General features: G+C 39.2%; 1 pseudogene; it reads left to right on the forward strand.

The window, feature by feature from the left end:
• The first annotated feature begins 1,829 nt into the window (after positions 1-1,829).
• LOC143881915 (exocyst complex component EXO70E2 pseudogene) lies at positions 1,830-3,438 on the forward strand (annotated as a pseudogene).
• Positions 3,439-13,673: the final 10,235 nt, after the last annotated feature.

Genomic DNA, 13,673 nt, shown 5'->3' on the forward strand with positions numbered 1-13,673 from the left:
GAGAAATCATCTTAGCCACCTAAAATGGATGAATGGCTGAGATCGAGGGGAAAAGGAAATATCTAACTACAAAAGAGAGGTGGTGTAGACACCCCATTTTGACCGAACCCTAAACCCTTGCTTTTGTTAAAAAAAATAATTTAATAGGTGAATATGATGTCCCAAAATCAGTCCTAGCATAGGTCAAGGTCCCATTTAGGTCCCTCTAAAATTTCAGAAAAATCCGTCGTGATTTGCATAGCAAACGAGAAGGGTAGGTAATGTTGTGTAAATTTAGTGTCGCAGAAGGGGTGTGCATTACCCTGACCAGGAGGTGACTTGGTGGGAATAAAGCATGGGTGATTTGCTGCAGGAGGGTGTCCCTAGGTAACCAAAGAGGCACGAATTTTTTTTATTTCATTAAATTTTTTACTCATGGGCCACCCTTTCCAGCAAAGTAATGTAAAAAAAATACACAGAGGGGCTGTCCTGAGCACATTTGGGGGTTGAAAAATTACGAAAAAAATCTATAAATAGAAACCTTGGGTTTTATTTGCAAGGGGGGGGCTAATATTTCGAGAGAATTTTTAGAGAGAGAAGCTCTGAGTTTTTTTTAAGAGAGAGAAAGTAGATCTGAGCCAAGCGATCACCCTTATTCCTTTTCTTCTTCTTCGATCGTCCATCCGGCAAGATCGCTCGAGCTCCGGTCAGATTTTCAACTCCGGTCATCTTGTTTTCTTCAAGGTAGCTTTTAAAGACCTCCGATCTAACTATAGCCTCTGCGAAAATCATAGATCTGTTGATTTTCTCCTTACAAACCCTTAGAATTTTAGATTTCATCATTTTGTTCTAATCAAGCCGTTACAGTCAGAAATATGGTGAGTTTTGTGTGGATCGAACTTTTTTTTTTATCAAATCTGTTTTGAGATCGAAGAAGGCCAGCAAAAGGATTACAAAGGAAATTAAATCTAAGATTCACAATGTTGCTGCTATTTGAAATTGAAAGACAAGTGAGGAATTTGATACAAATCAAGATCAGAAGGAGAAGAAAAGAAAGAAAAAAAAGCTCATAAAGCGATGCATTTTAATGGCGAAGAACCAAATGCCTTGCATCTTTTCGAAGAGAATGTCGGTTTTGGAAGATCTTTCAGAGTCTTTAAGGAAGCTCCTTTAATGGATTTCGATTTCCCTCTCTGCTCTATTTCAATTTCAGGTTCGTAAACTTCTTATACCTGTGCTAACCACTTTTCTTTGAGGATTTTGAGCTTGAAAATTCTAAAGTTTTGTGGCCTCATGTTATGGAAGAAAGACTGATAATTTTTTCTAACAAATCTTCCGTTTCTTTTCCGTTTCGGACTGGTACAAGCCCTAACTCGCTAATATTTCAACTCATTTTACTGCTATTCTGGAAGAATTCCTCGACAATTTGGATAAATTTACAATGCATTTTGTTTTATCTATTCGTGTGGTGACTGAAGTGAAAGGAGGGTGATTCAGATATTACTTTCTTTTGAATTGGATCTTCATTTCTGTGAGCTATTGGATGTATCAGTTGAACCTGGAACCTTCACTTTTGGGTTCCAACCTTTTCTGATCTGGGCCTTTTATAGAATAGAAGCCTGTTTGATTTTAGAAATTCATTCATAATAACCGAATTTCCATCTTCTCTTTGTTGATTTATGGTAATGTTCGAGAATTTTAGCTAGTTTGTGTGGTTTGGAGCTGTTGAAGGGGAGGTTTTTCTCTTTTGGAAAATTCCAGAAGGATAATGTGTGTATTCCTGTGGCTCTCATCTAAGCATGACTATAGTTTGGAAAATACAGGTTTCAGGCTCATTTCAAGGTGTTTAGTTTAGTTGGTGGTTTCCAACAGATATATTCAGTTATGTGTTGCTGATTCCATTCATCTAATCCAATAACTGCGGCATAGGATTTCTCTTTTGCATCTTTCTATTCATCTCGCTTGCAATGGCAGACTGTAAATCCTTGGGCACCATCAAAAGAGAGTAACGAGTTGTTGCTGCGGCACGTCACATCATAGAAACCATGGGAACGAAAAAAGATCATGATTTGGGACTCAGATCAATCAATAAGATTGGATTACAATCCAGAGGAAGCCTCTGAATATTTACAGGTCATCAATGAAGTTAGACAATTGACGGAGAGCTTAGAGAGCTTGCCTCTGAATGAAGATGGTGAAGAGAATGAACTTCTGCGCCGTGCACATAGTCTTCTTCAGATGGCAATGGCTAGGTTTGAGGAAGAATTCAGTCTCATTCTCATTCAGAGTAAGCAACTTTTGGAACCTGAGCACTTGTCTTTTTGTTCAAGTGAAGATGAAATCGTGGATGAGAAATCCACCATTTCTATTGATGATGATCTGGCTGAGGACGCTCGGGTGAAGTTTCAGAGAGATAGTGGCAGATGTTCAGAGGAATTTGTCATTGATTTGGTCCACCCTGATGCACTTCCTAACCTTAAATCCATAGCAGAGGTTATGTTTATGTCAAAATATGATCAAGAATGCTGCCAAGCTTACAGTAGCATCCGAAAAGAATCCCTTGATGAGTGCCTGTATATTCTCGAAATTGAGAAACTGCCTACTGAGGAAGTTCTGAAATTGGAATGGAGTTCTTTAAACCTCAAGATAAAGAATTGGACCCGAGCAATGAAGATTTTTGTCCCCGTTTACTTTACCAACGAAAAGCGCCTCTGCGATCAGATTTTCTGTGAGTTGGGATTGTTTAACCAGACCTGCTTTGTTGAGACTTCTAAGGGTTCAGTCTTTTTGCTTCTAAATTTTGGTGATGCCATAGCAATCGGACCTCGCTTACCAGAAAAGCTATTTAGGACACTTGACATGTACGAGTGTTTAGCGGATCTTCTACCAGATATAGATGCTTTATTCTCGGAAGAGGCCGGTTCTTATGTTAGAACTGAGTGCCATGAAGTCCTGAGGAGACTAGGTGATTCTGTGAGGGGAATTTTATTGGAATTTGAGAATGCCGTTAGAACAAATATATCTACGACTCTATTTGCTGGAGGCGGGATCCATTATCTGACTAAATATGTCATGAATTACATAAAGGCCCTTATGGATTATAGCGATACCTTGAATTTACTTCTTGAAGACAGCAATGAAGAAGATCACTCATCATCATCCAATTCAAATGGTATCTTAGAAGGAGATGGGGAATGGAGGACTTCTTTCAATGTTTCCCCACTGTCTCGTTGGCTTCAATCGGTGACTTCGATTCTCGAATCCAACCTTGATAGCAAATCCAAATTGTACAAGGGTGGTTATCTGCAACACTTTTTCTTGATGAACAATACTTATTACATGGTTCAAAAGGTTAAGGATTCTGACCTTGGAGCTCTTGTCTGAAACGACTAGATTCGAAGGCACAATAGGAAATTTCAACAACAGGCGATGAAGGTGTTAGCCCAAGCCTATCCTTAGGGGACTTGCTCAGTCCAAGTAGCATACCCCTCCTTTGTATATAAGAGACTTGCCCAGTCATATCAGATGTTTACGTCATTTGTGTTTCAGAGACAAGCCTTGTCTCATATAGAGAGTTTTCCCTTTAGGAGGCTTACCTAGCCTCATGTTAGAGTGGCCTCCTCTTTTAGAGCGAGTTTTTGACTTGGTAGTGTTATTAGAGAGTCTCTGACTCATTTGTACCCTCTTTAGTGTTTTTAGTTAGGAGTTTCTCCTTTAGAGTTGTTGATTATTTTGCTTTGATTAGAGACTAACTCAGTCTTATTAGAGCTTTGCTTGCTTGGGATCTTTGATCGTTTTCTCTCTTCTTGGGACGCTTGTTTGGTTGTTATGGATCGTCTCCTTGATACCTTTGTTGCTTGTTCGGGGTTTCCCTTTTTTGCTTTAGGGCTTTGCCCTAGTTTATGGTTATGCTTGTTTGTTCTCTGTAAGAGTGAATTCATCTAAAGATTGAAAAGCATTGGAATATTTTAAAATCAAAAAACATTAGAAATTTGAAACTCAAAAACATTTGAAAACTTTAAAAATATCAAAAACATCTGAAAAACATTAAAAAAACCCTAAATCAGCTATAGTGTTGAGTTTTGTAGCGTATTAGGAGAGTTCGTTCCGAACTACGTTGGCTTGATCCTCTTTCACGAGGTACGTAGTGCAGCTCGGGATCCAAATCCCAAGTCCAGCCAAACCTTTAAAAATAAATTTGTTAAATCTTCAAAAAAATAAAATAATACAAAGTTTCTTCAAAACCTTTTTTAAAAGATCTTCCCCTAGAGTTAGGAGTATGTCCTAGCTGTTTAGGGTGTTTTAGAGTTAGGGGGTTTCTTGATTTGTATTGATATGGTGTGTCCTGTCGTGTGAGTGTCCCTAGAGTTAGGAGGCCTCGAGTCGATCGGTTAGACATTTAATCGAACCGATGGCTAGACTAGGAAGCATATAGTCAGCCCATGGTTTTCATTAGGTTGCATAGCCTAGTTACACATAGGATGTAGGACCCACCTGCATTAGCTTAAGGCTAACCAACTTGCAATAGTTAGGGTATACAGAGAGTCCTAAAACTTACAATTCACATGAACTTAAGCAATTGTGTAAAAAGCTTTAAAAATCAGTCGAGTCTAGTGGATCGAGTCTAGGATAGCGGTTCTAGATGGTTAGGCATCGTAGTTTAGAATAGGTCATCGAACTACGTTGACTCCGATTCTTCCCGAGGCCGGGATACATAGAGCAGCTAGGATGGACATCCATCTTGGTCCGAGTCAAGTCGCATTAGAGTTTTAGGATTCATCTTATCCAGTCATATTTAGAATTAATTAGTGTTGTGTGTTTTGATGTGTTTTTTTACTTTCTTGTACTAATACTATACCTTTAGCTGTAGCTTGCATGTGTATGTCCACCAGAACTTAGACATCCATTAGGCATATCACTCATATCCTAGCTTTGCTTAAGTGACACATCTTTCATTTCATTTTGTGTATGCTTATTTCTTTATCCTCAGGAAATGCATGCTTAGGTAGACGATTCCTGAGAATTATTCCTATTTCATATGATTTTCGCCCGAAACTCTTTAAATTTAATAATAAATGGCATAAGAGACCAAGTGCTTGCACTCGGACGAATTGGGGGTGCTCTCAGACCTTCTCCATTCGTAATCAGGCACGGACCCATATATATTTCTGGTTATCCATGGTATACAGAGCCTATTTTGTTTAAGGATCCATGGTCGTATACCATGGATGGCGACTCTGAGTTTGTTTAGGTACGTTTCGAATCCGGACTTGTTCCCAAATCGAGAGGTATCTCTTGTATATCGCCACTCGTGCTATGCTATGAGGGTGGCATTTGTTTTGAGAGTTCCTTGGTAGAGCTCTCCATTCACGTGGATGATCCAAAGAGGCCGCTGGGGGCTCCTCCCCCACCTCTCTCCCGGATCGGGGTCCACAGGCAGCTGCCCAAGAGATAGAAAAGGAGTGCAAATACATCATTTGTTTAGGGCGGCCCGTTTTCACGTAGCCCCCTTGTAGTGTAGAGAATAGTCATAAATTCACTAAGAGGGGAGGTTGTCCAAAGGAGAAAAGGAGGGTCAAGTGTATCATTTTCCCATCACAAGGGGGATGCATTTGGAAAGTCAAGGGGTGTCCATTTCACTCCAAAAAGGGAACGGTTGAAATGGCTTAGCTTTTCACATGATCCAAGTTCTCCCAAATTAGAGTTGAGGGTGGCATTTGAAAAATGGAGAGTACCCATCTCATTCTAAGAATAAATAAATTCATCTTGACTGCCAAAGTTTATGGAAGTGTATGGGCATTGTGAGGAGGATGCTTTTGGCTTTGATGGAAATAGGAGGCCCATTATTTTAGAGAAGGAAAGCATCTAGATTATGGAAGAAGTTAATGCAAGTGGATGGTTGAGATCAAGCCCAAGTTCATATATAAAAGGATCGGATGAGACAATTGGGAGGGAGCAAGTAGGGGTGGCAACGGGGCGGGTCGGGGCCGGATGTTGGGGTCCCCTTCCCCTTCCCCTCTGCGGGGAATTTTCCCCCTCCCCTTCCCCTTCCCCTCTGCGGGGATGGTGGGGAATCCCCCTCCCCTCCCCGCGGGGAATATCTAATCCCCTTCCCCTTCCCCTTCCCCTTCCCCTCCCCGCATCCTTCGGGGACAAAATCCCCGCCCCGCCCCCTCTTTGGAACCTAATCAAACCAGCAAACAGAGCTTCTTTCTTCTACGTCCATTACAGACAATATTGTGATGAATGCTATGATTCTATTCATGTGATCAACAAACAGATGGACAAAATCAGAAATGCATGGATGAGACAACAAACATAAATAACAACAGGACCTCATCTTTCAGCAATTTTCTGCATAAATTATGGAATGATAAATAGGAAATGAGCACCATGATTACCTTCATTAACAGACAGCCAATGTGCAAAAAGTAACTATTTCAGTAGTCACAATGAACTTTAAAAGTCCATAAGTGGGCGCTCACACACGCAAAATAATGTTCATTAGTTCATTCTGTATAGCATGTTAACCCCCAGATGAGCATGAGAAATGAGAATGGAGAAGAGAACAAAATCAACAAATGACTTATTTCTTTAACTGCAATTCAGTCTAATGCTGACATGAAACAAATTTCTAGTAGCTAAATTTTTCTTGTTGAAAATTAAAACCTGCAATCCAACCCTAAAATTTTGTTGGCACTACGATTTTTTGATAATTGCATACACTCAGCGTCTCAGGCTCTCAGCTTGTCTTTATTATTTCAACATTTGTGAAAAGGTTATTATAGTTCCCAAAATGCTCTCAGAAGCTAATTAAAAGGAAAAGACAAGCTAAGTTTATGTTTGGGGGAATCTTGTAGCCGATCCACAGAGTTTCTAGTAGTTTTCCTTAAAAAAAACACTTAAAAATTTACAAAAAAATGGCATTGATTAGCGGGGCGTAGCGGGACGGGTCGGGGTGGGGCGGGGACAACTCCATCCCCTTCCCCTTCCCCTCCCCGCACCGGGGAATTTTTATAATCCCCTTCCCCTTCCCCTTCCCCTTTCAAATCGGGGAATCCCCTCCCCAAACGGGGGGGGGCGGGGCGGGGCGGATCCCCGCTTTTTCGGGTGAAATTGTCAGCCCTAGGAGCAAGGCTGCTGTCTCATTTTTCTTCTTAAGATGATGGCATCATCTTTTACTTAGCCACCCCTCTTTTGTTGTAGGAAGAATAGTCAAATAATAAACTAGATGGGGCTGAATAAGGAAAAAGGGAGGAGGGCTTTATATATCATTTTCTATAAAAGAGAAAAGGGGTCAAATATACTAGTATTTTTCATTTATCCTTGTTGTTGCTTCACCCCCTATAGTTTAAGAAATTGTAACCAAAATGCATTGGGGTGGGTTGTTCACTGAAATGAGGGGGTGTGAATTTATCACTTCCTTAGTTAAAGCTATCAAATTAGGGATCTGAGGAGGGGGACTAGATATCTCGTTTCAGAGACCGAGAGAGGGAGGATGAAGGGAGAGGAAGAGAAATTGCAGAGGAGAGCTTGATCTCCACCTCTGATCCGCGGCCTCTTCATCGTCTCTCGCTATCAGCTCATCTTCTTCTTCTCCGATCACCTTGCCGAATGTCCAACCAATTTCCGGCAAAATCTCCTCCTTCGATCAAGCCCTTGCCGGATTCCGGCCAATTTTGGGTCGGATCTTTCTTCCTCACTTTCCTACTTCAATTGTCTCAGCTTTGTTACTGATTCGAGCCTTGTAAAGCCATATCCACCTTCTTCTTTTTTTAAACCCTAACCTTCATCATTCTCCACCTTTTTGCATCATCCATCACCATTATCTCTTTCATTTTCGCTTGAAAACTCAAGTTTTAAGCAGAGGGAAGCTCGGATCTGAAAATAGAGAGAGAAATAGTTGTCTTCTCCGGTAAATCTTGCCGGAATCCGGCAGCCCTATCTTAGATTCTATCATCATCTAGACCATTTGAAGTCCGTTGATCTTGTATAGATCTGAGGGATCTCTGGCGAATTCCGTCCTTCTCCGGTCGGATCTACAAATTTCGTTGTCTCCGCGGATTCCTTCCTTCTCCGATCTTTAGCTATTTCCATTTTCCTCGGCGGATCTCCGACAAATTCTATCATCACCGGTCGACAACCATCAACCCTAGTAGCTTCATATTTGCTAGAATCAGCGGTCTCTTCCACTACCGGATCAGGTAATAATCATTGAAATTTTCTGATCGCTTTTCTTGTTTCATATACCTGATTCTGCTTTCGATCTTGGATATCTCTATCCAATATGAATGTGATTTAGATTCAAATCAGGCTCTTCAATTAGTGCATCTCTTATTGACATGCTGGTTTGAATTTAGATTGGATTCTTGGGCCTAATCTCTGAAATTTATAGCCTATTTGGTGTTATGATTTCGATATGGATCAAGAGCTTGGCATTGATTTTTCACATTTGGAAATTATTTGGCTTTACAATTTGGATTTCTGATGTTAATTTCTGAGAATTGTAGTCATTTAATATTGTGATTTTGATCTAGGTTAATTGCTAGGATTTTACCTTTCAATTAGAAACAGATTTTCCTTGGATTTATAAGGTAAAGAACATTGGAAATTTCACATGGTTTGAAGTGTACAGAAAATCAAATGATTGTTATGGTAAAGGTTTTAGAAGTAATAACATGTGTTGATCCTAATTACTGTTGATTCTAGTAACCCCTGTGAGCTACCTTTTCCCTTGTCATCAGATTGTATGGCATATAATGCCAATTCAACCATACTTTGGTAATGGTATTTCTTGAGTAGATTCCCTTTCCAACTCTTTTTGTTACTTATGTATGATGATCTGTCATCTGTGAATTCTAGGCTGTTAAGAATCTCATTTAGATCTTGGAATTTCTTGGGATTTGTATCTCAAAGTTAGAGCATCGATACTAGTTTTAGCACTCCATTGATAATCTTTGTATCTAATAAATCTTGAATGATCGTTAGCTCTGTGTATGTTATGCTCCAAATTCTCGTAGATTTTGCAGCTCGTGAATTTTAGTCTTATAACCCTCGCTCAATCTGTGCTTTACGTTGATCAAATTGCTAAAATGTAAGGATTCTTGGGTCCTGCTTTGTTAACTCACCTGAGTCCTTAGGCTTTAATGCAGTATTACTCATTCGGATGATACTCTGCGTTGTTTGGGGGTAGGAATTTGAGTCATAAACCGAGATTATATTTGTTGATCCTTGTCTTCTTCAGCTCAAAATTTATTGGTTTCGGGTCTCGCATATGTTTATCAAGAGAATGCAATGTAACATTTAGGTCTTGGTATTATTTTCTTGATCGAGATGATTAGGAAATGTTTAAGGCAATGATGGCGATAGTCGGAGCCTCCCCTTTAGAGAGACAAGTTGTGTCTCTATAGAAAAAGCCCATCCTTGGGGGACTTGCTCAGTCCAAGTAGTGTTCCCCTCCTTTGTATAGTAGACTTGCCTAGTCTTTTAGACGCCTTTTAGATATTAGTAGCCCCGTTCATTGCTGGGGCAGTGAAAGAGTTATCTAGAGCCCTCCATTTTAGGAGACATGATTTGTCTCTCTAGGCAGCTCCCCTCTGGAGACAAGCCTCATTGTTTAGGGCCTCCCCTTTAGGGAGTTAACCTTGGTTTTAATAGAGAGTCTTTGACTCATTTGTCTTCTTAATGATGTTAGTAGAGAGTCTTAGACCCATTTATCTGTCGGGTAGTAGTATTAGAGAGCCTTTGGCTCATTTGTCTTCTTTAGTGGTTTTCATTAGAGAGTCTTTGACTCATTCGTCCTTTGGATGATATTGCTAGAGAGTCTTTGACTCACTCGTCTTTTAGATAGTGTTATTAGAGAGTCTTTGACTCAGTTGTCTTTAATGGTCTTGCTAGAGAGTCTTTGACTCATTTGTCTTCTTTAGTGGTTTTTATTAGAGAGTCTTTGACTCATTCGTCCTTTGGATGGTATTATTAGAGAGTCTTCGACTCATTCATCCTTTTAGTAGTTTTATTAGAGAGTCTTTGACTCATTTGTTTTTCTTAGCGATGTTATTAGCAAGTCTTTGACTCAATTGTCCTTATTAGATAGTCTTTGACTCATTTGTTCCCTTTAACGGTACTATTAGAGAGTCTTTGACTCCTTCATCTTTGTGGTGGTGTTATTAGAGAGTTTTTGGCTCATTTATCCTTTTTAGTGGTATTATTAGAGAGTCCTTGACTCATTTGTCCTTTTAGGAATGTTATTAGAGAGTCTTTGACTCATTTACCTTTGCTTTTGATAGTGTTTTTAGTCAGGGGATTACCCTATTTAGCCCTAGGGTTTTGCTTTGTATATTCCTTTAGGTCTTTGACCAAAAGGGTGAAAATTCTTTAAGCTTCAAAAACAATGGAAAAGTTGTAAAATCCAAAAAACATTGAAAACTTTAAAAATGTCAAAAACATTTGAAAACTTTAAAAATGTCAAAAATATTTGAAAACATTAAAAATCTTAAATCTTTTGGATTGTTAGGTTTTAATTAGGAGAGTTCGTTTCGAACTACGTTGGCTTGATCCTCTTCCACGAGGTACGTAGTGCAGCTTGGGATTTATATCCCAAGTCCAGCCAAACTTTTGTAAAAGAATAGCATTTTAAATCTTTTTGAATAAGCAACCTTTAAAACCTTGTTTTCAAAAGATCTTCCTCTAGAGTTAGGAGTTTTTCCTAGATAGAGAGTTTTAGAGTTAGAAATTTCTTTTGATAGGTTGTTTGTTTGTTTGTTTGTTGTGTGCTTGTTTTAGAGTTAGGGGTTTGTCCTAGAGTTATAGGAGCGCCTCTGTTTTGTCAGTCGGCGATCCACATCGCCGAGTGATGACTAGAGTAGGATACGTTAGTCCACCCTTTGTTTTTCTTAGGAAACACAGCCTAGTTACACATAGGTTATAGGAGCCACCTGCATTAGCTTAGGGTTAACCTGCGTTTAGTTAGGGCATATAGGGTGTCCTAAAATCTACAATCCACTGGAATTTAAATAATCGCATAAGAAGCTTTAATAACTAGTCCGGTCTTTTAGGTCGAGTCTAGGATAGAGGTCTAGATGTCTTAGGCATCATAGCTTAGAATAGGTGCGAAGAACTACGTTGCCTTGATTCTCGTGGAGGCGGGGATACGTAGGCTTCTCTGGATGAACATCAGACCATCCAAGGACTCAGGCTAAATCGTTTAGAGTCTTAGGATTTGTTGTCTTGTTATATTATATATTTTGTTGTGTTTCTTACTTTCTTGTGCAGACCCTGTACCTTTAGCTGTAGCTTGTATGTGTATGTCCATTAAAACTTAGACACCAGTTAGGCATGTCACTCACAACCTAGTTGTCATTAGGTGACACATCTTTTATCTTACTTTATGTATGCTTGTTATTTCATCCCTGAGTCATGCATGATAAGGTAGACGTTCACTCGGGGATATTTGTTCCCATTTCACATGATTTTTACCCAAACTTCTTTGGAGTTAATGAAAATGGCATAAGAGACCAAGTGCTTGCACTCGGATGAATTGGGGGTGCTCTTCAGACCTTCTTCATTCGTAATCAGGCACGAACCCATATATATTTCTTGTTATCCATTCCACAGAGGATTTGAATTTGGGGTTCCATGGCTTATCCATGGATGGCGACTCTAAGTTATTTTAGGTACATCTTGGTTTGGGGATTTATCCTTGGATCAAGAGGTGTCTAGTTTATATCGCCACTCGTGCTATGCTATGAGGGTGGCATCTGTTTCGAGAGTTCCTCTGTAGAGCTCTCCTTCACACGTGGATGATCCAAAGGGTGTTAGGGACTCGTTCCCTCACCGTCCTCAGATTGGGGTCCATAGTTGGTTTTCCCTCCAAGAAAGTAAGCAACGGATCCCAATGCATTTCACCTAACTTTTTTACCTTTTTACCTTCTTCTTCCCCACACCAAAATGAATCTCCATTGTCTGTTGTAAAAATTCATTTTATTTGGATGGCTCATGCTCTTGTTGGTTGATATTGTTGGTTCATGGTTCATGAATGTAATTCTGGATGGTTCATGCATGTAATTTTCATAGGTTCATGTAATTTCTACAGGTTCATTGGTTGGTGTACTGGTTAGCATCCCCCCCAATGACCAGCAAAATCCCCTTTTGTGTATGCATGCTTGGATAGTGTAATGGCCATGGCCCCCCCAATTGGATATCCCCCTCCCTCCCTCCCCCCCGCCCCCCATTTGAATCATGTCTGCATCTACTTCTAAAAAAAAAAGTATCTGGTCGACCTTTTCACCATCTACTCAAACAGGTACTAAAGACGAATACAGGTCGACCTTTTATCTACTCTGGAACCACTATTTATCTTGGAACCACTATTTATACCTTGGAACCACTACATATTGGTAAATAGTGGTTCCTAGGTATAATTAGTGGTTATGAGTGTTTAAAACCCTATAAATACACTCATTCTCACTTTTTATAGTGGTTTTGAGTGCATAACTTTTTTCAATCTCAAAATTTAAACTCTCGGAACAAGTATTAGGCCATCTAAACTATGGACTGCCATAAGATCTGAGTGTTTAGACAACTATTTAACCCATTGTTCTTAAATTCATTGTAACTTTGACACCCAATGAAGTACTATTAGATTGCGTGAAGCAATATTTCTACTCTGGAACCACTATTTATACCTCAGAACCACTACATAGTGGTAAATAGTGATTCCTAGGTATAATTAGTGGTTCTAAGTGTTTAAAACCCTATAAATACACTCATTCTCACTTTGGTATAGTGGTTTTGACTACATAACTTTTTTCAATCTCACAATTTAAACTCTCGGAATAATTATTAGGCCATCTAAACTATGAATCACCATAAGATCTGACTGTTTTAGACAACTATTTAACTCATTGTTCATAAATTCATTGCAACTTTGACACCGACACCCATTGAAGTATTATTAGATTGTGTGAAGCAATATTTCTACTCTGGAACGACTTTTTATACCTTGGAACCACTATTTATACCTCGAAACCACTACATGGTGATAAATAGTGGTTCCTATGTATCATTAGTGGTTCTGAGTGTTTACAACCCTATAAATACAGTCATTCTCACTTTTTATAGTGGTTTTGACTGCATAACTTTTTCAATCTCACAATTTAAACTCTCGGAACAAGTATTATGCCATCTAAACTATGAACCACCATAAGATCTGACTGTTTAGACAACTATTTAACCCATTGTTCATAAATTCATTGCAACCTTGACACCCAATTAAGTACTATTAGATTGTGTGAAGCAATATTTCTACTCTGGAACCACTATTTATATGGAGGAACCACTATTTATACCTCGGAACCACTACATAGTGGTAAATAGTGATTCCTATGTATAATTAGTGGTTCTGAGTGTTTAAAACCCTATAAATACACTCATTCTCACTTTTGTATAGTGATTTTGAGTGCATAACTTTTTTCAATCTCACAATTTAAACTCTCGGAATAAGTATTAGGCCATCTAAACTATGAATCACCATAAGATCTGACTGTTTAGACAACTATTTAACTCATTGTTCATAAATTCATTGCAACTTTGACACCCAATTAAGTACTATTAGATTGTGTAAATCAATATTTCTACTCTGGAACCACTATTTATACCTTGGAACCACTATTTATACCTCGGAACCACTACAAGGT

This window comes from Tasmannia lanceolata, unplaced genomic scaffold (genome assembly GCF_043159265.1).
Source record: "Tasmannia lanceolata isolate RefF3 unplaced genomic scaffold, GAP_Taslan_0.1 ptg000002l, whole genome shotgun sequence".
In the NCBI taxonomy this organism is placed as follows: domain Eukaryota; kingdom Viridiplantae; phylum Streptophyta; class Magnoliopsida; order Canellales; family Winteraceae; genus Tasmannia; species Tasmannia lanceolata.